General features: G+C 50.2%; 1 long non-coding RNA gene across 1 annotated transcript in view; it reads right to left on the bottom strand.

Annotated features, from left to right (window-relative positions):
• LOC136366985 (uncharacterized) overlaps positions 1 to 24,778 on the bottom strand; it is a 35,698-nt gene that overhangs the window by 10,752 nt on the left and 168 nt on the right. Inside the window, exons 2-3 of the long non-coding RNA XR_010744618.1 lie at positions 24,367 to 24,621; positions 14,647 to 14,716 (exon numbers count right to left, since the gene is read on the bottom strand). This is a non-coding gene — a long non-coding RNA (uncharacterized lncRNA). The remainder of the gene's footprint in view (positions 1 to 14,646; positions 14,717 to 24,366; positions 24,622 to 24,778) is intronic.

The following is a 24,778-nucleotide window of genomic DNA, read 5'->3' as shown; positions in this document are numbered from 1 at the left end:
ATGGAAGGAGTACAAATATATTCATTGGCACCTTATCAGACATGCATGCAAAACTAATTAACATGGGGAGACATGCAAGCTGCCACCCAGCCACAAATACACACCCACGAGCATGCACACACACACGCACGCATGCACAAGGCAACCCTTGTCTAGGGGGGACATTCAAAAGGCTTTGTCACTAATTTAGGCATCTGTCTCAGTCTGGTCTGGTCCTCCTGACTAGGCTGGAGTTGTGGTTTTTTTCCCACTCTGTTTGACAATGCTGGGAACATGCCCGGAGACCCCTCATTCAAATCACCCCTTGACAATGGTCTCATTGTGTGAGCATATAGAAAAGGGAAAGGATGGGGGAGAAGATGTGGAAGGGGGGTAAGGAATTAAAATGTGAACCCAAGGAAGTGTTTACTAACACAAGCCTCGCAGCTGCCCCGTCTCTCCTCCACCCCCTTCTTCCGCCCCCAGCCGTTCCAATGGCCCAGCTTGTCCCCAGTTCGAGGCAGGCAGCAGGATGTCGGGACAGGGGAGTGGGAGCAGGGCTGCACAGAGGTGCACAGAGAGCAGGCAGGCTGAAGGGATGAAGCCTCAGAGCATTCAAGTCTTTGGCAGCAGCGGGGCAGGTACAGGTTAGAGAAGAGAAGATAGAGCCAGAGATGCCTTGGAGAGGATTAGGGACTTAAAATGTCCTGGGAAGGACATCTTCATGGAGGAGCAAGAGATTTATTGGTACAACCACTCCAAGGCTTTTTCAGGCTGGAACAAAAAGTGCTTAAACCTGGCCTGGTGGATTTAGAGCAAGCGAGCAGCCTCGCTGCACGGTTTGGACTGCTCTCTTTGGTGCTGCTGCCAGACACGCTACAGCACGAGAAGAAAGGAGGGGAGCAGCAGGGTGTTGGGGCTGGGGGCTCAAAGGATGGACCAGACTCCCTTCAGAAAGAACCCCACTGTCTGCCTACTGCTAGTTATTAAATACCAGGGAAAAGAAAAAAATCGGGAAAAATGTCCCAGTGCCCTGACCAGCCCCCAGGCATGCCTGGGGAAGGAAATAGCGAGGGTGCAGATGGGGGGTGTTCGCCCCCAGCCCCACCGCGCTTGGCTGGCCTTGGCAGGCTCCGTTCAGCTGGAAATGCCCAAGAGCCAGCACAGCAAAGGGAACGAGAGCTGGGGAGGGGGAGAAGATGATGACAACGTTTTCCATATATGCAAATGCATCCACACAAGATACCCAGAGGGAGAGAAAACAAAGAGACCTCAAAGAGGCTGGGTCTGAGACCCACACAAAGCCAGATAGCTCCGCACACCTACGGTGTTTGCACATGAGGACCTGTGCAATGCAAGATGCAATGTTGCTCAGAGGTTCCCCCCAATCTGAGCAGATATCAGCCTAAAGAAAGCCTGGTGGAGGAGCCCAGTGAAAGCTGCAAAGACAAATGCCACAATCCCACATCCTCCTACACAAACAGGTGCACCTTAGGAGTACAAAACTATTCCTGTCCTTTAGCTTAGTCAGAGAAGAGAAAAGCTGTGATGCAAACCCACATGAGCCTTGCCTTGGTGGGCAGAGGTAGCTCTGCTCCTCCGACATTGCTCCTGCAGTCAGATCCACCCCCTAGACCTTTGTGTGCTTTCCATAAGAGGAAAGCTAGGAAATTCCTGGACATTACTAAACAAGGCTGGGCAAAATGTCACACAGAAACCCGAGAATGTACGTGAAGCAAAAATTTTCTTTCTCACAAGCACTGCGACAAAAACAAAAGTCACCTGTGCAAACATTTCTGCTTAAAAAAGGGAAACTACTGCCAAGTAAGCAAATCTGTGCTTTTTATCCAAACAAGTGGTTGTGAGCAGTTTTATTGCCACATTCCTGTGCCCCAATACACAGAGATAAGCACTCGACACACAGTGACACGCAGGGACTTGGGGACAGAGCTGTTGTTTTAATAGGGCAATGAAGACAGCGAATGAAATAAAACCCTACAGAGATCAGCTTGCAGAACTCAAGGCTGAGAAAATCTATTTGATGGTAAAAGGAAACAAGGACACTCGTGATTCTGCTCTCATTTCCATGCTGTAAATTTGGGCTTTTACTGAACGCAATTAAATCCTCACTTAGGATTTAACCTGGTGAAGCTGAGGGCAGACCTTGCTACAAGACCCACCTCTGAGCTCTTCCCCTCAACTTGCTCTGCGGAGGCCAGCAGGAGCTGTGAGAAAACTGAGCAAAAAAGCAAGGGAATTCATAGATCCCTGCCAGTGTGGCCATTTCAAAGCCCCCTTCAGCTCTGTCTTGCCTGTTCTCTCCTTCCCCAGTGATTTGCTGCTTTGCTCATGGAGCTTTGGCTGCAGGGAACAGTCAGTACCAGCCTGGCAAGCACAGAGACTCAGTGGTATTTGGGCATCTCCTTTGTCTCTAATGGGAACTGAAAACCTCAGCAAACCCCCAACACATCCGTTCCCTGCCTCTGGTGGCTGATCCTTCCTTTCCAATACTCTTAGGGTCCCAGTGGGGATCCCGTGCAAGACTCTTGCAAGAAATCCTGCAAGACCCTCTGTTATTAACACCTCTTTGCCTGTTCTTTACATTTCCCTTTATTTCAAGACAGGGCATTCCAAAGGCTTTTGCCCAACAGCACAGTTTAACACACTGAGTTTCCCAAGTAACAAGTAATACAACTCCTCACCTACTTGTACCACACAGGTAAAGTCACCTCAGGGCTGTGACCTTAAATCCATACATGCTTTCCCCCATGGACATTGAGAGCTGTAAATCTCAACATCTCATTAAACAGATCACTCAGAACAGATTGCCTCACAACATAACTTTTCGGCTGGCCACTACCCACGAGCAGATGATTTTACATGACATTTATTCATGCAAATTGCCGAGGCTGTAGTCTGGTTACCCAGCAAGAGCATAAAAAATTACTGTTTAGATGCATAAATGCTGGCACCATGAGAGAAGACACGATGAGACTGGAAAGACATCCCTCGGTTTCACATGGAGTGGAACAAAACTTAGAGGGAGTCCTCATCAGATGGGGGTTTATCAGGAATGACCCTCCCCCCCCAAAATGATCCAGGGGAGGCACAGAAAGGCATGAGCAAGGCTGCAGGGGCTACAGAGAAATGGACTTCTCCTGCTGCATGTGCATGAACCTGCCATGGGGAGAGCATACGCAACATTTTACGTCACTCACAAAGCCTACTCTGTCCAATAAAGTGGGGAAGTAAAACAAAGCATGAAATCCAGGCATAAATTAGCATCCCTCTAGCCTAGCTTTATTTGTGCTGCTGCTGCTGTGGATTAGCATCTAGCTGGCTGACAGGCTGATAGGCAGACAGAAACAGGGAGAAATAAAAAAAAAAATAAAAATCAGTGGGTGTCTTTTTTTTTTTTCCCCTATGGTTCCTGGGATGTCTGCCTTCAAAGTGCAGGCAGTGTTCATCCCTTTAGGACCCGAATTTTTCCATCTTCCTGCGAGAGCAATAGGCTCTGTAGGAAGGCAAATCCCCCTGAGATATTTGTGGCTGCACCCTGTGGAGCCGGCACCCGTCATCAAACGCAAGCCCAGTGCGAACCCGTCACATCCTCAGCCGGCATCCCTGCGGCATCCACAGCTCCACTCTGCAGAGAGCCACAGAGCCCCGGGAGCAGCTCCGGTGTGGGGCTGGGAGACCTCGAGGATAACACCTTGCCACAGGCACGCACAGGGAGCAGACGCCTCGGGATTAGCTCTGGATCATGTTCTACCATCGCTGGGGGCAGCTGCTTCCTTCACCGCTTGCAGCCACGGCTGGGTTTGGTACCTGATCCCAGATGACATGACCAGGATCTCACGCCGGCATCTCCTCTCAGTTTGTGTCAGAAATGTGTCACTGCCAGCTCCTCGGGCAGGAGGACCTGCAGAGAGCTTCCATCGGGCTGACACACAGCCTCGTGCTCCTCGGGGCTGCATGGCAAAATGAGTGGTCGTCACCACAGACAGCCCTCCTCTCAGGGCTTGGAGGCCTTGTGCCCACCCGCCCTTTCCAAGCACAGCCATGAAAACACGGCACTAAAGAGGAGCAGGTCTTGAGAGCCACCACCCCAATCCTTCCCAAACCAGCCCTGGCAAAGGAGTCTTTCTGCCCTAGCAACTCCAGGCAGCAGAGAGGAGCTGGGAAGCTCCTTGGTGTGGCACTTGTGCACAAACCGGGGCAACAACAGCAGTAAACTTGGCCGGTAAAAGCAAACTGCAAAGCCCATTTCCACCCTCACTGAGCCATTCAGAGCTTGGCTGGGCTCTCAGGTCGCAGGAGATTTCTAGTCCTTGCCTGTCTTTTAAGGAGCCAAACACAGAGCTCAGTTTTTAGGCTATGGAAATGAAATTTTCAGCCACTTTTCAAAGGTGGCCTAGAAAACACAGACTAATTCTGCACAGCCATAAAGCAAGTCCCTCAGGAGTACAGCATGCAGTTCAAACACCCCCATGTCCCTCTGCCTGCCACCATGACTCTCACTGAGTGGGTCTGATCAGAGGATGCAGGTGTGAAAACTCCCCAAAGTGCAGAGAATCCCTCCTTGGCAGAGCCCTTGCAGCTCCCAGCCCTCAGCCAAGTGCACTGGCCCTACCGATCACTGGTGCCACAATCCCAGTAGATTGGTACTGCCTTGGAGCATGGAACAGGAAAAGCCTTTCCTGCAGCAGGCATCTGTGGCCAGTTCTGCTTGCTCCATGCCCAAATGGGTCAACACAGGCAGGTTTTCCCCAAAGGAGGCAGAAGGGCACTCTGCAGAGCTTTGAGACAGCTGCAGCTGGAAATAGTCCAAGCAGAAGAGATGCATCCCTGTTCCTCCAGCCACACCTTCCCTGGAGTGCTTCATCCAAGTCTGGAATAAAGCACACCATCACCATCCTCATCCCACTGCACACAGCAAGACAGTCCCCTCCACATGCATGCACCCACAGAGGTATCTATGGAAACATCCCATGGTATCAGTAGGGCGGTTTCTTTTAGGGGCTAGGAAGGAAGGGAAGAAGGATGAAGAGAGTGTAGAAACCGGAGCCTTTGTTTCCCAGCACTCAGCCATGCTGTTAATTAGGTAGCAGAGACCAGCCACTTCCTACCACATCCTCAAGCTCTTGCAGCAATAGCAGGCACTGCTTTCGTCTCTGTCCTTTGGGGATGAGAAGGAGGCAAGGAGGGAGAAGTCAGTCAGAGCCTACAGAAATGCAACAAGCTGCAGGAAGGATCTTTCCTTTGCAAGGGAACAGGCTCCTGATGGGCTCCTCGGCCAACATTTATCTTTGTGAACCATTTGTTTCCTCCCCAAGCTCTCAGCTTGCTCTGACACATCACCCATTCACCTGATTGCAAGAAAAATGAGTCAGCTGGGTCCCAGCCTTGCACCCACTTGGAAGCTCTCTATTTCTACTCTGCTCCTCAGTGCCACGCCATCAGAAAGTTCAGCCTGGTGACAGTGTAGGACCACAGCTGCCTTAAAAGCTTGGTACAGGTCCAGACTCACACATGCAGTTTGCCCTTTATTCTGAAGAGCTCCAGTACACTTCTGCATAAGATGCATTAAAACTCACACTGGCAACAGCACATTCAGACAAGCGGCCACTGGGACCAAGGCAATACCTATGAAATATATCACAAATGGACTGAAGGAGCACATTCCCTTGAGTCACTGGTCCAAGTGGCAGCTTGGGACATGTCTGCAGCAGCCTGGGGAGATCCTGCACAATCCCGTGAGGACACCACAGAGACAGCATCTCCTCCTCTGGCTCTTAAGCAGAGTCGTCCACAGCACTGCACACAGTACACGACCTCTTAGTTAAAGCAAGGACCAAATAAATTTTAAAAAGCTTTTTTTTTTTCTGAATCCTGACAGCATGGAAGTCAAATACTGTTCTTCAAGCTGCTCCCAGAATGACACAGAGCCACACTTATCCACAGGCACAGCCAGTCTGCATCTGTACAGCCTTGTTCCCACCACCTTCATTAGCACATACAGAGATGTGCATCCCTCTCTTGTGGAATAGGGTGTCAGGGACCAACATCACCAATTATTACCTTCCAGACCACAGACCTCTGTGCCCAAGTTTCTCTGTGCCCAGGGCCATACAACAGTGGCTGGGACCACTCCTGAGAACCCTCAGCACATCTATCGGCTTAAATGAGACCTAAGCCAGCTGCTATCGAATGCAGTGTGATCCATGACACTTTGAGATGTCAGGCTCTCTTTTATTCCCTGTTTGGGTGTTACTCAGCATCCGGCACTGTCAGCCTTGAGCTTTGAGTCTTGATCCCCAAAATTGCTAAGACTCATTGCAAAAACCAACTAATTGGAGGACTATTTTTCAGACTGATAATGCCTAAGCCCTACAAGGTCTTTGACTTGTTTCCAGAGTTTTCCCTGCAATTAAGACGTCCCTAAATACATTTCTTGTTAGCATAATTCTATTAATTTTAACTGAGAACTGAGACTTTTAAACAGTCCTTGATTACAGTTGCTGGGGGTTTGCAACAGATACCCCAAATCCCAAGGTTTGCTCTAAACCCCCTGTGAATTATTCTAGTCCAGCCTTGCCAGCTGCTCTTCTACCCAAAAGGCACCTTCCCTTGAGAGCAGGATAGTAGAAGAAGGGAAGAAAGCTGGAAAACAGCCATTTCTGGGACTACAAATGAAATCAGGAGGAACAGTCCCAAAAGCCTCTCTTAGCCTTGGCCACCAGCAGCAGCTACTCGTGAAGCTCCCACCAAGTGAGAGCCAAAGGGAGAGACACATTGATCCTGCCTTGCTAGATTTTATGCCAAGCTTGTCAGCAAGGCTTGCTCAGCTTTGGCTGTCCAGGAAATGCAAACCTCGCCTTTGTGTGGCTTTCTGGACACCTCCCGCTGCCCTCTCTAAATCCCAAAGCCAGCAGCATCCCTTGCAAGGTGCACACCATGCCAGAGGCAGCAAAGATGTGCTCCTTGCAGCCTCCTGGCCCCAGGCCTTCTGCCAACACCGTCCCAACATGGGGCACGCAGGCAAAAGAGCTGCCAGAGGAATCCACGCCAAGCAGCACTGAGCACGACCTTTCTGCTTTACAATGGTAACCTGAATCCTAAATACTGGATTTCTAGGCACGCATTAAAGCCATGAGACAATGGAGACGGCGAGGCTGGGGCTGGCTGCAAGCCAGCTCCATGCCGGCCCCGCCAGCGCCCGATGTTTCCCATTTCCTTCTCTTTTCACCATGGCAGATAAGCAAAGTCCCCCTCAGCCAGCAGGCAGGTGCATGCACAAGCTCACCCCTGACTTGGGGACTGTGTGTGACTCACTCCCCATAGAAGGTGGATGCCCAAGAAGACCCAGAGAGGTGGTTGCTTTCCTCTCTCCCTCTCTCTCTCATACGAGCATTGCTTCTCCTTTAATTGGTTTCATTCATGGCGGCCCTTTGCTAAATGTAATTATGCCAGGCTCTCTCCATCTGTCTGCGTTCAGGAAGAGCCATCGCTCTCACTGTTTTTATCTTCAATCTTTATTTCTGCATTAATCCCCGCTCTGCAGCTTACATGTACAACAATGTCCAGGACCTCCCGAGGACATACAGGCACATAATGAAGAGCAGGATTTGTGCCTGGGTCTTTCCTGGCTGGAGGACATTTTTTCACAGGGAAAGCCCCATACCTCAGTCACTCTGTAACATTTACATCTCTCAATGATACCTGCACAAGCCAGTCCTTTTGCAGACACTCAAGAGTTGTCTGTGAGCCCAGGCAAGAGGAGACGGCTTGATTTTGTCTGCATCACAGAGATGTCTCTGCCCTGTCTTGCCAAGCCTGGTACGTAAAGGTAGCAAGATGTCTGCTTAGGTTGACATGGACCACTTTTCACATGGAGACAGCATTCAGTCCCAAACTACCAGGCTCATTTTCCTTTCCAGAAATGCAGACAGGGTGAACACGGCTGAGCACAGGGATTAACAAACCTCAGCTCTGCAAGGACAGCTCATAGCTGCATAGCTGAGGCTGCAAAGCGCCCAACACGCCCAGAAAGATTTCATCCCTTGGGATTCGTTACCCAAGGTCCTTACACCTTCCTCAGCCAGGGTAGGTAGATCTTGGGGGAAAACACAATGCTAAAGGAGCTGTTGGTTTATCGAGAGACCAAACCCAGTGACACAGACCCTGGGCAACCAAGCACCATCTGGTGACCGCCGGCTCCCGACACAATAGCCCACGTTGGCATGTTTATGATAGAGACCAGAGGCAGATTCCCATTATCCCCATCAGATCCTGTGATGTGGTTTCAGGAGAAGGACCATGAGAAGCAGATGGGATAGCAGAAGAGAAAAGAACGCAGTGAGACAGACAGACAGGAGAGATTTATATGAAGCTAAAGCGCATACCCATAAACATGGGATAAGTAAATAGCATGTAAGTATGAAATTAAATGCAGGGAATCCATGGCATCCAGTAATCAGTCAAATATCTCCTTCACCTCTTTTTCAGTTTATCATCGGCATTTTAAAATGAGATATTTATGCCAATAAGTAAGCCAGTTGTATATTGTAACCCTGCAAATATTGGCTTGGATCTGAGAGATTTGTCCCGACAGACAATTCATTTTTACAGTTATTTTTGGACTCCCGGCTTTCGTGGAACACCGGCTCTCTGTGTTGGATTTTATGCCCCTGAAATGTATTTACAATGCATGGCATCTGTATTGTGCATTACACACTTAAATCATTGCATTTCATTCATCGCTTGTAAAAAAAAATATTGCAATATCCTGAAGCTCTGAATACTCAAATTCAAAATATAACTGCTGCATTTTCAGAGTAATGCTATAAAATAATGTTGTATTTTTAGATAAAGGAGAGAAAATTGATCATGAGGAACATGGATTCCCAAGATCTGGGAAGAAGGGGAGTTTGGATTTCACACCACGATAAATGGGAAAAAAAAATAAAACTAAAAGCTGAAAAACCCACAAAGGTTTATTTTCAAAACAAGAACATAGAAACATTTTGTCACTTAAACAAAGGGAGGAGGGCGGGGGAGGCTCCGCATCCTTGGCTTGCTCTCTGCAATGGACAAATACTATCAGAAACAAAAAGCATGGCATAGTTAGCAGGAGCTCAGCGCTTTAGAATTAATGGTATGTATTTAAGTTCCTTTTAGGGGAAGCCTTCTAGAACTGGGGGGAAAAAAATTCTTGGTTTTAAAGGCTTCTGTCATTGTTGCCCACAAGCAGAAGAGAAAGGCGCTTTCTTTGTCATCCGGGGGTTTATGGCAACACCTTAATACGTCCCTTTCATAGGTGAAGCTAGGCGCACAAAGCAGCCGCGTGCCAACGCGTCCCCCCGCCACCAGCAAAATAAATAAATGGAGGAACGCGGGGACGGCGGCCGTCGTAATCCCTCGGCAAAGAGGCAGCGAGGATGGTCTGGCGGGGTAAATATTACACGTCTCCTGCCAAACCCTGCGTGGGCTTTTGTCCCACCACCCCTTTTAGATGTCATTAAGGATTTTTCGCATACAACCAAACGAGCGGAGGGGATGAACGCACTCGCTTCTTCCCCACCAGTTGGAGAAGCCATGACGAGGCGGCTCGGAGCAGGCGCAGGAAAAACACAGGGCAAATTAGGAAGTATGTTAATTCAGTTAATATCACAGAGGGGCTGGCGGGCGGTGGGGGGGAGGTGTGCGCACAGATTTTCCGCCCGAGGAAGGAGGTGGCAGAGAAAGAACTGGGGCATGCCAGCTCCCGTTATTGTTCTGCCTTCATCGGTAATTAGCAAGATAAGGAGGGGACGGCGTGAGGGAGGCAGCGTGGCGAGGACAAGGCAGCGCTGCACCCCACCTCATGCCCATGCGGCCATCTTACAGGCGGCGCTCGCCTCCCGCAAAATGGCCGCCGGGGCCCACGCTGCCTCAGGCCCGCAGCTGGCCCATCCCAGCGGGCTCCCCTCCGCCAGCCCCGAGGCAGTGGGCACCCGGGAGCAGTGGCAGCCAGGAAAGAGGGGCCCCAGGAGAAAAGGAGTTGCCATGGTGGGCCAGAGTGCGCTGGCGAGCGGCCATCTTAGCGCGGACCCTGCTCGCAGTGCCAAGGCGCTGGGCACGCGGCACTCCCAGGGCTCCTTCCCCAGCCCGCCTGGCTGGAACAATCTTGGTGCGCTTCTCCTTCACCAGGCAGCACACATTGCCCAGGCCCTGCTCGTGGCCACAGAGGTGGCTGTGCCCTTGCCATGGCTTTACCGTTGGACACGACTGGGCTCATCCCCACACAGGCAAACCCACCTCACTGTGTCCCAGTGAGTTCGGAAGGCTGCCAGGCACTGGACCGGCCCTGGAAGACACGGCTTGGACAAATAGAGAATTCTGAGAGCTACAAGGCAAGATGTCACCTGTCCAGCCATTCAGAGTGTGAGTTATGGGCAAATTATGCCTTTCTCCTGGCCAAAACAAAATAAATCCCAAACCAAAACTGCAGAGATATCAGTAAAGAAGACGTGAGCTTCCGAAACGTTAATTTAACACAAATTTGAAACAAGGTCAGTTATAAAACGCATGGTTACACATATGACACAGACAAAGCTTTCATACATTTCTCACTCCATGGGACATGTGGACACATCAGTGTTGCTCAGTTCTCCAAATGAACAACACCAAATACCAAGGAACCCTCATCTCTGGTCTCAGGCTGCCCTCAGGACAAGACCAGCAATTACTAACACTAAAGCAGTATTTGGGAAGCATTTCATGTGTCTTTAGCTATGATGGGACTATTTCACACGGTGCAATGGGCACACAACCCACATTGAAAACTCAGCATCTGCTCCAGTACTCTGTGGAGGACTAGAGGGTGATTGCAACCGCATGCAGGCAGGGCCATGTTATACATCTCAGCTAGACAGTGAAACATAAGGGATGGCAGGCTAGCTGCTCCGCTCCAGGGTTGTCTACATGGGAAACCACACCATTATAATGACAGCACTATAGGTCAACTGCTGCTGCTCCTCGCCACGCTGGTGCACATCTCCACTCTTAAACTGGCTTTCTCCAGTTTAGCTTAAACTGCTTCCAGCGTGACATCACTAGTATACAGGAGAGTCGTGCCTTCTGCTAAAGTAAATACCCACGGAGGTTGTACCCGTACAGCTCCTTGCTTTAAAATCCGTCCCCCAACCGTACGTCTGTAGCTAGACCTGCCCTTCGGCTAACCTTTCTGTACTCCACACACTCCTGGGCTGTTCACAGTGCCCGTGAAACACTATTACACCCTGCTTCCCTTGGGTGCTAATCCTGCTTGTCAACCCAAAGGCAGAAGCAGACGGTGGCTTGGCATTTTGATTACGTTGTGATCTGTTTGAACCTTCCAGACTCTTTTGATGTCTGTGCAAATTTGAAAGGGGGAGCCTTCATCCCCCACAATGAAACTCTGCTATCGCATGGTGAACCATCTCAGGACTCCTATGTCCACAGCCATTGCTAGATTTGAAGCGGGAAGGGGAGTTGGGGCTCCTCCAGGAAGAGTCTGAATTTCAGACTAACCAGTTCTGGCCCTGAGCAGAGAACACTACGGGGAAAGCGTGTTGCTCTTCAAACAAATGCATGCGTAGGGGAGTGTGCGCATGCACGGAGACACCAGATTTATACAAATAGATGCATTCATAGGAAAATGCAAATAGCATCCTCTTCCATCCCAGGCTCCCTTCGAGCTCCTGACATCCCAAGGTTTCAGAGGAGTACAACGGAGCCTCAGATCAAACATTAGCCCTGCGGGGGTTCCCTCAGGGAAGCAGCCATGCACTGGGGTCTTTTCCCCGCTTCCATGTGAGGTTTCCCGACCCGGCCTTCCGTGGGTGCTCAGTTCTGACACGCGTACGACACACGCGCGCGCATGCAGAGCCTTGCTAAAAGGTGCTCTGGGAATTCAGCTCCACTTCCTCTTTCTCCTGAATCAATTGTCATAAACCAGCTTTTGTTTTATTTTTAACAAAGCGACAGAAATAATCTCCACACACAGCCCTTGCCACTCCCACGGCCCTGTCCTTTAACAGAACAAGGTGTCCAGGGCCCCTGAGGACATGGGCACAGGGAGACAGCAGGGTAAGAAAGACCAGGAGAGGCTGCTTTCTGGATGCACAGAAATCCCCTACTCCTCTCTTGACCCCACTCATTGGCAGGCAGAGAGGTGGCGGGATGGGAAGGGGACTGGATGGTGGGCAAGGCCACCAACCCAATCTCCAGCTCTTCCCTTCATCCCCTACCTACTGAAGTACCCACTTTCAACCTGCATTTTACCTTGCACTCTGTTTCTCTTGCTCTTCAGTGAGCAAGAGGTGAATCCTGCAGCACCATTGCAGCAATCAGTGGGCTGATATGCAACGTGTGACAGCCTGAGCTCTGCCTGCCTGTGGCAAACCCCTGTCTCCAGCGTGGCCAAGGACTCATCTCTCCTCCTCCTCCTCCCATCCCACATACCCAGGTTCAGGACTCAGACACATATGGAGACATTTCTTGATGAAACCTATCAGTGGGTGAGTGGCAGCTGAGCAGGTACTGAGCAAGACGTGGGGCCAGACAGCAGCCAGGGGGGAAGGCAGCGGGTGGAGGGAACGTGCCTCGGGAGGAATACTCACAAAGGGCTGCTTTCATTAATAAAACATTCCCCCCTCGGTTGCCTTTTGATTTGGGTGTAAGAATTAACCCCATCTGCCCAACAGCACGCTACCAAGTCATGTCTGCTGAGGAAGGCCGTCTGACGTGTCTGCTCAATTGCCTCTCTTCCCACTGCCCGCACTCCTTGGCAGCCCAGACCCCTCCAAACAGCTCACCAGCCCCACTGGGTCTGCCCTATGGAGGAGATCCTCTTCTAACATAGATTAGACCCAGTGAAAATAGGCTTAGTGAAAATACCATTTCACTATTAATGCCACCCACCCCACCCCTACCCCCCCAGCTTCACACTCTCTCACACCCAGAAAGATTATAACAAATCCTGTCACCTTTTGCCCCTGCTAACTACTGCTCCAGTCTTTGCACCACATGCCTTCTACCACGAGTAGAGAGCTGGGCACAGGGAGTACTTATATAGGTACACACACATCTATCTAGTCAGCACTGGAGGTGTTCAGCTGCACAACACACATCTCCCTGCACAGCATCTCGCCTTGTCACAACACCCCAACCCATCCCTCTCTGCTGTAATTGCAGCGCCTGGTCCTTGGGCATCAGCAGAAAGTTGCAGCAAATCCTGTGTTGGTTAAAGCACAATCTGTCCATTCAAAATTGGTGGGGGGTCGCTTTTAAATCACTGAGACATTTCTATTCCCTCTCTGTTTAAAGTAAAACCGGGATGCAGAGATGCCTTCGAACCGACAGCCCCTTCATTTTTCCAGAGGTGTGTTTTAATGAGTGACTCGCCTTCCAAAAAGGGGCCGGCAAAGGGGAAGGACGGCAGATTCTCCACACAAATTCAATAGCTGGTAGGTTGCCATGGGCTAAAGCATTTCTTTGCACACATGAAGGGAAGGGACTCCAGAGCACTAAGGGTTTTGCCTCCCATGAGTTATAGCTCTACCCTTCAAGAGCGGAATAAATGCTTTATCCCATTGCAGCCTGCGATGTATTCTACATAGATGGATTGATTTCCCCTATTGTTCTTAATAAATCCTGGCGCATGAAGAAACTCACTGCACAGCCATTTTTCCTGCCTTGTTCTAACTTGCAGAAGTAATAAGGGTCAGATGTGACTGCAGTGGGAAGCAAAGGCCGTACGCGAGGCAGAGCTTTGCTGGATGTAGCAAGTGTGCTTGCAGGGGCTTGGTGGGTGCAGGCAAGCGACTCCCTTTTCCCTGTTTATTCCCCTTTTGAGTCAAAGCTGAGAAAAAGGGGAGCCATGGCTGGGTACCGCAGCACTGGCGTGGCTCTGACAGGAACTGCACAAACTGAGCCTGCACAAGCCTCCCAGATCTGCACAGAGAAAGGCAAGGCTCTGTCCCTCTCTGACTCAAGCTCTCAATTGTGAGAGATAAATACATATATTGTATTGTCTGATAAATACAGGGCTGAGCACTGCAACACTGTAGAGCCTTCCTGAGCACACCCAGCTCTCTGTCATGCCCTGTCCATCAGACCTGTCCATGCCCGTGTTCCAGCTAAGAGGAGTCAACACCACCAACACAGGGGCTCCTCTGGTTTTTTTGTTTGTTTGGGGTTTTTAAAATCAAAATGCCAAACCAACCCCCTCTCAATGATTCCCAACTCACAGCTCAGACCTCCGGATTGTTGTTAAAATGTTCTCTCCCTCCCTACCATCTTTTCTACTTTTCTACTTTTCACAAGGTTGACACCCATCTTCTTTTATTGCTCCAGGAGGGTGTTTGCTGGACACAGCTTTGCTGGTGTCCAGCAAGGAGGCACTGCTGGGCTCCAAGAAACAGGTGGCTCTGCACAATCCTGCCTTGGCCACCTGCCTCCAGCTCCATCCAGGCTCCCTGGATTATCGCTGCTGGTCTTCTCTACCAGCAGCTAACAACTGGCCCCGTTTCAAACGCCTGGCTGGGAATTTGGCTGTGGGAGAGAGGGAGGGATCAGGTAAAAGAGCTGGTCTCCCACGCATGAGTTGGACTCGATCCTTCAGCAAGACTTCCAGGGACTCACCTCTCTTTGCTCAGGTGGAGACGTCCCAGCCCTTCCCAAGGCATCCCACTCCACGAACTCTCAGTCATGTCTGATTAAGGAAAAGAGAATTTGTCTCAATTAGAAAGAGGTTCCCATATGCATGGACGGATGTCAAGTAATTACCACATGTCACTCATGTTTGGAAAAGAGACCTTAAATTTGGGGCCATGCAAACTTGCACACACAATTGCAAGTGAGTTACAGACCTTGGCATGCTCCAGAGCATACGTTGTGCAGATGCTTTCAAGCCCATCCCTTGGCTGAAATACACCCAGCCACGTAAAATACAGCCAGACACGACCCCGTTCTCTAATAAGGAAATAAAGCCGAGTGGACCTGCATTGCCAGAGCCCAGACAGCAACACTGTCTCTTTAATTTTCTCCCTGGCTATCTCATCCTTTGCACAAACTCTTTCCTCCCCGTGGCTTCTTCCAGCCTGGTGGGCAAAGTGGGAAAACATCATTAGGGAGGAAAAATAATTTAGTTTGTTAATCAGTATCCAGTGGTGGGAAACAAGAAAGACAGAAAGCTGGGCTGGCGGTTAGGGCTTAGGAAGGGCCAGCACAAAGCCCACCATTCATGACATCTGGGGCTGGGATTCTCATTGAATTAAACAGACACAAAGAGCAGAGGCATTTCATGCTCTCTTCACAAGAATTATCATATCTCCCTGGCACTAGGAAACCTTCAGCACGGGAGAGGGGGAGAGAGAGAGAGAGGGGAAAGCGGGCAGGCTGGGTAGAAATATGGGGCAGGGTAGAAGAGGCTTTGTTCCAGGGTTGGATTTATGGATGGGATGCGGCGCGTTGCTTTGCAGGGAGAGACAGGGCCCTGGCGCGCTGGGTCTAATAAGAATCAGCAAATGTGAAACAGGGGGCCCCTGTGTACCATGAAGCAGGGAAACCCACGTTTGACAAGCCAACAGAATAACCGCTCGCGTCTCAAGGCTGTGGAAGGATGCTGACGTTCCTACGAGATGTGTCGTCTTGTGTGTGTGTCAGCGAGGAGGGGGAGAAGGGGAGAGGCGAGGAGTATAAACAAGAGACCAGGCAGCATCGTTCAGTCATGAAAATTAATTAGCTGATGTGCAAACCATGGCTGCCTCTTCCCACTGCCCTGCAAGCATTCCCCATAAAGCTATGGTGTGTGCGGAGCCTGTGACTGGGAATGACAGGGGCAGATTAGGCAGCTCCTTGGGACACAAGCCTGGCAGCAAGAAACCCACAGCCCGTGCAAAAAAGGTGAGGAGGGGATGATTAGTGTCCTTGGGGAAGGGGCAGAGCCCAGGGACCAGAAGAAAGAGAAACGGTAGAGACTGGGCACCAAGCTGAGACCAGGAATCATGTTGCTGCAGCAGCATAAATTGGGGTAGATCTCAAAAACCAGCCATTAAAAAAAACAGGGGCTGGTGGACAGCAAAACCATTTAAGGTTTAGATCACAAATTCTCTGGGGCAGGACCTGTCATCTCCTGCAGGCTCACACCGTGGAGGCCTGTCCTACTCGGTCTCTGGGCATTACCAGAAGATCTGCTTTAAATACTAATTGCTCCATGATCAAGACCTGTGAGCTGCTGGGAGGCTCCCTACAGCATTACCTGTGGGAAGAGGGGATAGATCTCTGACCTCAGATCCCCAGGGTAATTTGACCCCGTGCACTAGTGTCACAAGCAAACATTACTACCCAGTGATGAAGATGGGCAAGTCCTGACCAACTTCACATATCCCATCCCCAAGCTTTCAGATCCTACTATCATACCATGCTTATTCTTTGGCTGGAACAACCACAGGAGAATGAGGGTGCCAGGGAAAATGGGGGAAAACAGGGAATGAAGGGATGCAGAAAGTGATCAGTAGGGAAAAATTAGAGAAGACTCTTCGACATGGGATGAGCACAGTGAACACAGAACGTGCTGGAAACAAAGGGATGCAGGGAGAGGGGAGAGGCTGGGATGGGCATCTAGGCAGACATGTAGGTAAAAGTTGAAAAGGAAGCACTAATTAGCACCCAGACCATCACTTTCCATTAATAGCTTGTCACCGTTTCCTTGATGTTGCTGAGAGCAGGGAAGTTGGTATGTGTGATGCTTACCTGTCTCTATCTCATTAACAGAAGTGAGGGTGAGAACAGATGTTTATTGCCTGCATTCAGATAGACAAGCCCTTTGCTGAACTGAGAGGCAGGAGAGAGGGGGAAAGTTATGAAAGAGATGCCCATGAAACACAAGCCAAACCCAAACAATGGAAACCCAAACACAGGACACTTAGATACCTGTGCCGATCCAGAAACAGCCCCAGGCAGCTATCAGGTTCCAGGAATTCTGGAAACACAAAATTGCTCGGTCAAATAATTATAACCCAGGGCAAATACACTGCCAGCTGGGGGAGAGTGCTCTGGTATCGGCACAAGGTGTGTGCAAGGGGCTGTGACTGCATTATACCTGGGAAAGTAAAACAAAGGGCTGCTTACTTTCCAGACTGATTTGCTCATGGTGTCCACTCCACTCAAAAACAGACAGCCAAGCACCTTACTGAGAGCCAGAATGGAGATACCCACCAGTAAACAAAGGAAAAAAAGAAAACAAAAAAATGCTATTTCAAGCAAAGATAAATGTGCTTTGCATATAATCACCTTTGGAGTAATTCTTCCATCAGCTAAAAAAGAGATTATCCGTCCTATGTAAAACACAAAGGCCTCTCGTTTCCCTCCAACATGTGGAATGGCTCCTGACAGTGACATGGGAAAGAGGGAGTGTGCAAGGCAAGGCAAGACAAGGCAAGGATGCCAATCAGCCAGCTACGAGCTGGTAGCACACGTCTGCTGTTGCGATGACGGGAGAGTGTGTGTGTGTGTGCACATTCCTAGGGACACCCTCGCTTCCACCAGCACACAAATTCACTACACAAGCCAAAGGTTCCTCAAAAGCAGGAGCCCAAACCTCCTTAGGAGGGAACGAGGGAAAACCAAAGGCAAAGAAAACATCAAGGCAGGGACTGAAGGAACAAAGGCTTCCCCCCTCTCAGCTTGGAGACATCTTCTTGGCCATTCAGATCAAGTGTAGGCTCTGTTGACTCCCCCACCTATTCAAACGAACACTTTCAATAGTCTGATAGGTCTTTTCTGCTCTACAGCTTTCTCTACCCCTGTGTTTGACGTCCCCAGCCAATGCAGTTAACGCCACATGCAGAAATACTGCCCTGAAGAGCCCTCGCTTAGATTGCGTGGTCAAGCACTTCAAAGTTAGGAAACGTCCAATTTATGGCTGCCCATGCAATCCTAATTCTACCTCGCTGTGCAGCCACTCTGGACAGGAAAAGAGGGAGTGAGCTAAAAATAGGCTGTGACCGTGTCGTCAGCCTCGTAAGGGCATGGGCAGGGAGAGGCTGAATGAACGTCTCATGGTCAAAATGAAATCAGGTACCCCCGACTTGCCAGTGCTTGCTTTGGTGCCTTCAACCATGTACATTTTTAATATACAGAAATCACGTGCATTCTAAACATACAGAAAAATGCATTATTTATAGCTAATAAATAATAGATTGTTTATATAAGCAAAAAGAAAAACAATTGTAGGCAAGTGTAACAAATTCCCCTTCCTCCACCCTGCACCCATCCCTGCTTCATCCTGCACGGGCAGAGAGATTTCAAGCCCCAAGCCTCAGCACAGATTTCTGCCACTATGAAATACAGGACTAATGTTATCTGGCAGCGGCAGAAGGCTGCTCTCCTGGGGCCGGCAGAGAAGAGGACTGCTGGGGCTGGCAGTGCCCAGGCCAATGCACCCACATACCCTTCACTTTTTCCTCCTGGCACCAGAACAACGGAGGAGTTTTCTCCCAGGAGAAGGGTCTGTGCTGGAAGGATATGACCTAAAGGTGGAAAGGGGTGATGGAGCTGGCTGTGAACACCCTCCCACCTTCCCTGACTGGTCTAGAGCTCTGCAATAAAGTGGTGGGAGTCCATGGTTTCACCCTGCTCCTGATCTGTTATTATTATTCCAGGGAAACAATAAATTTTAATTCCCCCCCTCCCCCCCCAAGAGGCAAGCGAAGGGAAATCGTGATTCCGAACAATTCATAATTCAGCTAAACCTGAAAGGAATTTAAGGGACAAAGAATAGGCATTTCTCGACTCGAAGAGCTTCCCCCAGACGAATTTCAAGGGCCCACAGCAAACAATGGGAGTGTCAGAGGTTCTCAAAAAGAAAAAAAAGTTCAAGAATCTTTACAATAAAAAGTGTTAGGCAACACAGAGGTCAGAGCCAGCTCCTCCTATAATAAATAGCACGACTACCCTACATTAACTATAGGAGACATTTTAATGCAGTGCCTCAGCTTCGTGCTAATTATAGTTTTTCACCATATTTTGAACCTAAGAAAAAATGTCATCAGTTAATTATAACAGATGAGGGAGTGTGAAGACTTCCTCAATAAATAATGCCTTGATATCTCATATCCAACAAGCTGTGTGCTCTGCTCTGAAGGTGCCCAGAAATATGTCCTCTCAGGAAATATATCAAGAACTGATGGTCCCATAAGCTGGCTTTGTTTCCAAGCCTTGATTTTCAGCCCAATAATTAAGTGATTTTTATGGATTGGGGAGAGTAAAGGTCGTGGGACTGCTGGAATGGTGCCAGAGAGAGCAAATGTTTAAAAATAAATAAATTCCTAAATCAAGATGAAATACAAGAGACCTCAACAAATTCCCCCATGGCTGCACAGGTGAACACACAGACACAATTTGGTTTCTGGACACATGTCCCATCCTCCCAGCATTTGTAGCATCTCCATGGGAGTCAGGCATGCACTGAAAAATCCTGGTTTTAATGAAACCAGGCCACTGCTGCCAGCATGCCACCGGGAGCCAGGCACAACTGTCCACCTACCCCGAGGAGGAAGGGCACCGTGGCCCTGGTGCTGTGCCACCCTGGGGCTGCCCGCGGCTGCACCCATCCCTGCCAAAGCTGCTGGGCATCCGGGTCCTTACAAGGTTCCTCAACTAAACCATCTTTCTTTCAGTTCCCTTCTCCACCTAGCACCCCTCACTTCCCCCTCTGAAGAGCCGGGATTTGGCGTGGGAAAGATGTCTTTGGGCTTTTCACAAATCCAGTATCCCCTTGAACCAAAACCAATTAGCCTGGCCCAAGGTCCTGCCATTGAAGGACTGTCCCTTCTTTTCAAACCCCCGCGGGCTCAATTGCTCTAAGGAGCCTGGATGTGAATGAGCAAAGCCCGCTTAAAGTGGTACTTAAGGCCAGACCAGGGTGAAGGCAAAGAGAAAGCCTCTATAGGAACAGCAAGCTGAGTTTCCAAGAGACAGCTAACTGCCGGAGATTGTGTTCTTTTGCTCCCCCCATTTTCTTTTTTTTACCCCCACTCCTCAGCTTTCAAGGCAAACGCTCCTAACCAAACCTGAGCCCCTGAATAAATATTAGAAAACACGAAAGCCAGAACCTCGTCCTGACTCTTTGCGGATGCCGGGAGCCCAGCTGCAGGCAGTGTGATGGCCCAGCCTCCTATGCAAGCTCTGGTGGCAAACATGCTCTCAGAGGAACAGAGGGACGGTGAGAAGCCTGAGATAATGTTTTTCCAGTTTGGGACCTGGCAAACACCTTTCCAAGGTGACCAGGCTTGTGAGCACGAAACATCAAAATCCCCAACTTGGACAGGGCGACGCCTGTACCATGTGTTGGGGAAGCCAGGATGGGCAGCCACATGTCCATCTCATGCTGGTGGCCCCTGGGGACATCCAGAGACTCAGGACGACTGGGGGGCTGAGATGCGGCAGCAGCAGTGTCAGGGTGACACTCAGTACCCACACCAGCAAACGGTGTGTGTGCACCGCCACGTGCCAGGCGCCTCAGTGCTTGCACCTGCAGATGCCAAATCAGCACCTTCCCTCCACCCAGACACGAGACTGTTTCCAGCAGGCAGCTGTGATCCCTCCCTGGTGGATGAGCAGCACCCATCCATGGCCATAGGTTGGATGGACTCTCCAAGCTCCTGGGCTCTGCCCTTTCTCCGGCAGCACGGACAATGCCAGCAGCAGGTAAAGAGAGGCACCGTCCATTTGCATCAAGGGTGAAGGGAGGGCATGGGAGCCGAGAGAGACAAAAGAAATGGCAGAGCCCGGCCTCAAGAGTGCAACTCGCCATTGCCAGGCAGTTCCACAAAAATGCCCATTGATGGGATTTCATCCATAACCAAGGGTGCATGCTCACACAGCCTGGCTTCCAGAGAAGCTCCTTCAAACAGCAGGGCCTGAACAGCCCCTTCTCCACCTGACCCCGAGCCCTGATGAGTTTGGCTTCCCCAGGTATTTGGTATAAACCCCCTTCATTTCATGAACTAAGCCAAACCCTCTGAATGGTGGACAAGTTTTAGGAAGAGGTGAGAAATCATGAGCAGGAGCACACGATCTCCGAGAGAATCATTTCCCTGGGATAAAACCCGCAAACTGTATTTTCCATTTATCCCCCAATGGCACATGCTGATTCTTCTGTTTCTGTCTCCCTCTGCCCATCCCCAGCTCTGCCTGAAGAACAAAGACATCACAACCCAGCTCCAGGAACCTCACCCACGTTTGGCCTACGCTGCATCCTATTGCTGCACCAGGAGAGTCCCACTGAGAAGAGAAGGAACCAGGAATGCCGGGACACGGACTCTCATCTCAGCACGCCCGAAAAAGATGCCTTCCCTTCTGGGTTTTGCCTACGTAGGGGCAAAGACCCATCCTAACCAACAGCTACCCTCACAGGGCAAAAAGCAAAGCCAACAAAGGGAACTGTGCCCAGCCAAAATCCATCCCCGGCCCAAAGACAGACCCTTGGGGACCTCCCTTCCAATATGGCACTCAAAAAAAAAAGACACAGAGAGCAGAGACCTGTCGGTGGGCTGCCAGGGGAATCTCTAGATGCAGCGGGTATGTCACAAGCAGAGATTTTCTGGGGGGCTTCATCCACTGCCTCACCCCCCACCCACACACGTATGAGCTGGGGATTGTCATACCCCTGTCCCCCATCACTTACTGCCACTCCCTTGTTAATTGAGGGGGTGCTGCCTTCACACCTCCTCGAGACACCCATAGGCTCATGCCAACAATGGGGGAAAAAATGAAGCATTCAAAGCACCAGGAAAAATGCAACCGCAATTTCTCTCTCCTGGACGTTAAAGGCCAAACGCTCAGTCCCTGTCTCAGTCCTCTTCGGGGGAACTGCTCTGGGGTAAGTGTACCGAGTACATGGCCTGAAAAAATACCTGAAAAATCAGCTCAGGAGAGGTGATTTTGTGCAGAAAAAAAATAGTAAAAGTCAAGAGTGGTTTCTGACCAGCTGATTGAATAGCAAGGTGAAAAAGCTTGCATCAATCCTTTGTAAGAGTTCTCATGTAGACACGGATTTCCACACTTCCATTTTATTTCATAAAATTATATATATATATGTATTTATATATACACACACAAAGACATTTATTATATGTGTGTATATTTTTTTCCTCAGATCCTCTTTTTATATTTTCACCTTTTGCAATTACAAAAGCCAGGGACAGAAATACCTCCTGGGTTCTGCCAGTGCAGAACACTCCCACCAAACAGATTTTCTCTAACATGCTGGTTGAATGATTCCTCCTGAATTACATTCATTAGGAATTTGAATGTTTCTTTCCTCCATCCCCCATCAAATCATTACTCCGGAATAAATGCATTCATCAACCACCTTGCTCGGTTCCCTCCTGCTTTGTTCAGTCTAGTTTTAAAGCATCTCCACTGAAACCGTTCGCACCTGACTTGATGCTAGCGCACGAAAAGGGGAAAAAAATAAATAGGAGAAGAATTGAGCGCCACTCACAATATTGTGAAAATAATTGGAAAATTATTTCTTAAAAATAGCCAACATAATAAAGGAGGGAAAGGACTACATTCCTTCCTCCCCACCTCCGATCTCTTCCACAATTTCTGGGATTGCATCAAGTATACATATTCCAGATGGGCTGGAGAGAAGGAGGTTGGTTCTTAATGACACGTCTTTCGCTGCCTTTGGAATGAATGATTCATTCGGATCTTGCCGAGACTCGGTGCCACAGTTGAGTTACATTTCTAGAAAATCCGTATCTTTAATTCTGGCGCTGCGTGTGGGACCCAGCAAATCATGGAATTACTGCTGTAACTTCGGATTAGTAACGCTTTCTAAATGATAGTCTAATTCCAGGCCTTCATGCTTTTCAGTGTTCACACTCACACAGCCTTTTCCCTGGGAGGCTTCCTGCGGAATTAGTGCTGGCGTCTTCGTCTTTCTCTGCCCTTTTTAATTTCTCCAATGACTTCTCATTAGAATATATAACAACAGCTCCTCAGAACTTTTCTTTCTCCCGGTATAGCCAAATTCAGGCTGAGATCCTTTTTCCTTACTGTGGTTATGGCGGTGCTTTGCTGGCCCTGGAAGGGTGCACAGGCAGATTTAGCTTTGCGGGCCTACGTGGCATCTGACGCCATTACCCCGTGCAAGGGAAGGTGGAAAACCTGCCTGCGAGGTGCGAGGGGCTCCCACCTCTTGCCGCTGGGCACGGGCAGCTCAGGCCTGCGGTGCCCCCCTCTCCCTCGGCAAGGGATGCCCACTGCGGAGGAGAGGACGGAGCAGGGTACCCGCGCTCCACCTCGCCGGGTAGCGGGAACGCGGCAGCGCCTTTCCCAGCCCTCCTCATCTCCCGCAGCATCTCCAGGGGGGGCAGAGAGGCAGCTAACAACCCACTCGCACCCCTGCCACAGGAAGGCTTCTCTCTGCAGCCTTCCCGGAGCTGTCGCGGCCCGTGTGGCTGGGCGGCAGCGCGGGGATCATCCCTGCGGGATGCGAGCGGCTGGCGCCGGGCGAGGGGCTGGTGGCGATGCTCCCGGCCTGCCCCAGAGTGCCGGGGGGCCCGGGGGACCCCAGTCCCGGCCAGGGGCGCTCGCCCCACGCCAGCTGGGAAAACGTGCCGGGGAGGCTCGGCGGAGAGCACGGTGCTTTGTGTCGCCATGGGAACGGAATGCAGATGTGCCAATTGCTTTTCTTTTCTTTCTTTTTCCACCTTTTTTTTTTTTTTTTTATTATTATTATTATTACTTGCTAGACATTGTAATACATATTATGTTTCAACTTCTGGGGCTTGCAGCGGAGGTGAGGGAGGCTTTGTGCCTTGCCAAGTGCTCGGCTCCCAGAGAAGCCTCAGGGCCGGGCGGCTGCAGGAGGGGCGCATCCAGCAGCGGGACCCCTTCCCCGGGCATCCCCCCGCAGCTACGGACAAAAGCAACAGCCACCACGCAAGCAAAGAGATCACATTCTCACCAACTTGACCTTCCAAAGGGAGGCCAGGATCAAATCCAAAGCCGAAAAAAATAGAGCAGAGGAGGGAGAGAGAGAGAGAGAGAAGGAAAGATAGCCAAAAGCTGGGGGGTTTCGTGGTCTGACTCGTAGGCTGGGACGGAGGGGAAGATTTGTTTGGGGAGGGCGCTCGCTCTCTCCATGCCCCCCGAGCCGCGACGCCCCGCAGCCTAGGAGTGAATTTCGACGTGCATTTAACCGATAATTAAACCCCGGATTTATTTGGCAAAGGAAGAATTGACGCAGGGCTGGCCTCCCTGTCCCCGTCCCTCCCGCCCGCTGCCGCGGAGCCCCGGGCTACCCGGAGCGGCCCGACGGGGAGGTCGCGGAACCGCAGACTTTACCTGGAGCCCCCAGGGCGGCGAGTCGGGCCGTCTCTGCACTGCCGGTCCTGGTGCGGCCGCTTCCCCTGGGCGAGCAGGTCTGGAAGTCATTTCTACTTTCGGTTATCTAGCTTTATGATGGCTCCACAACACTCATACAGCTAGATAACCAAAGACAGAAACATCCCTCCGTCGGGGATGCCGGCCATCCGTCCGTCTGTCCGTCCGTCCGTCCGCTCCAAGGTGCGGGCACGGCCGGGGCAGGGCGGCCAGGAGCTGCCACCGGGAACCACACACACATAAAAAATAAAAAAAAAAAAAAAGAAAAAAAAAGAAAAAAGAAAAAATAAAAAAAAAAAAAAAAAGAAGACGAAAAAAGGAAAAAAAAAAAAAAGGAAAGAAATTAAAAAAAAAAAAAAAAAAAGAGAGAGAG

The sequence above is a fragment of the Sylvia atricapilla genome, chromosome 13, assembly GCF_009819655.1.
Source record: "Sylvia atricapilla isolate bSylAtr1 chromosome 13, bSylAtr1.pri, whole genome shotgun sequence".
Classification (NCBI taxonomy): Eukaryota; Metazoa; Chordata; class Aves; order Passeriformes; family Sylviidae; genus Sylvia; species Sylvia atricapilla.
The sequence above is the reverse complement of the archived record's forward strand: the minus strand, read 5'-3'. Positions and strand labels throughout refer to the sequence as shown.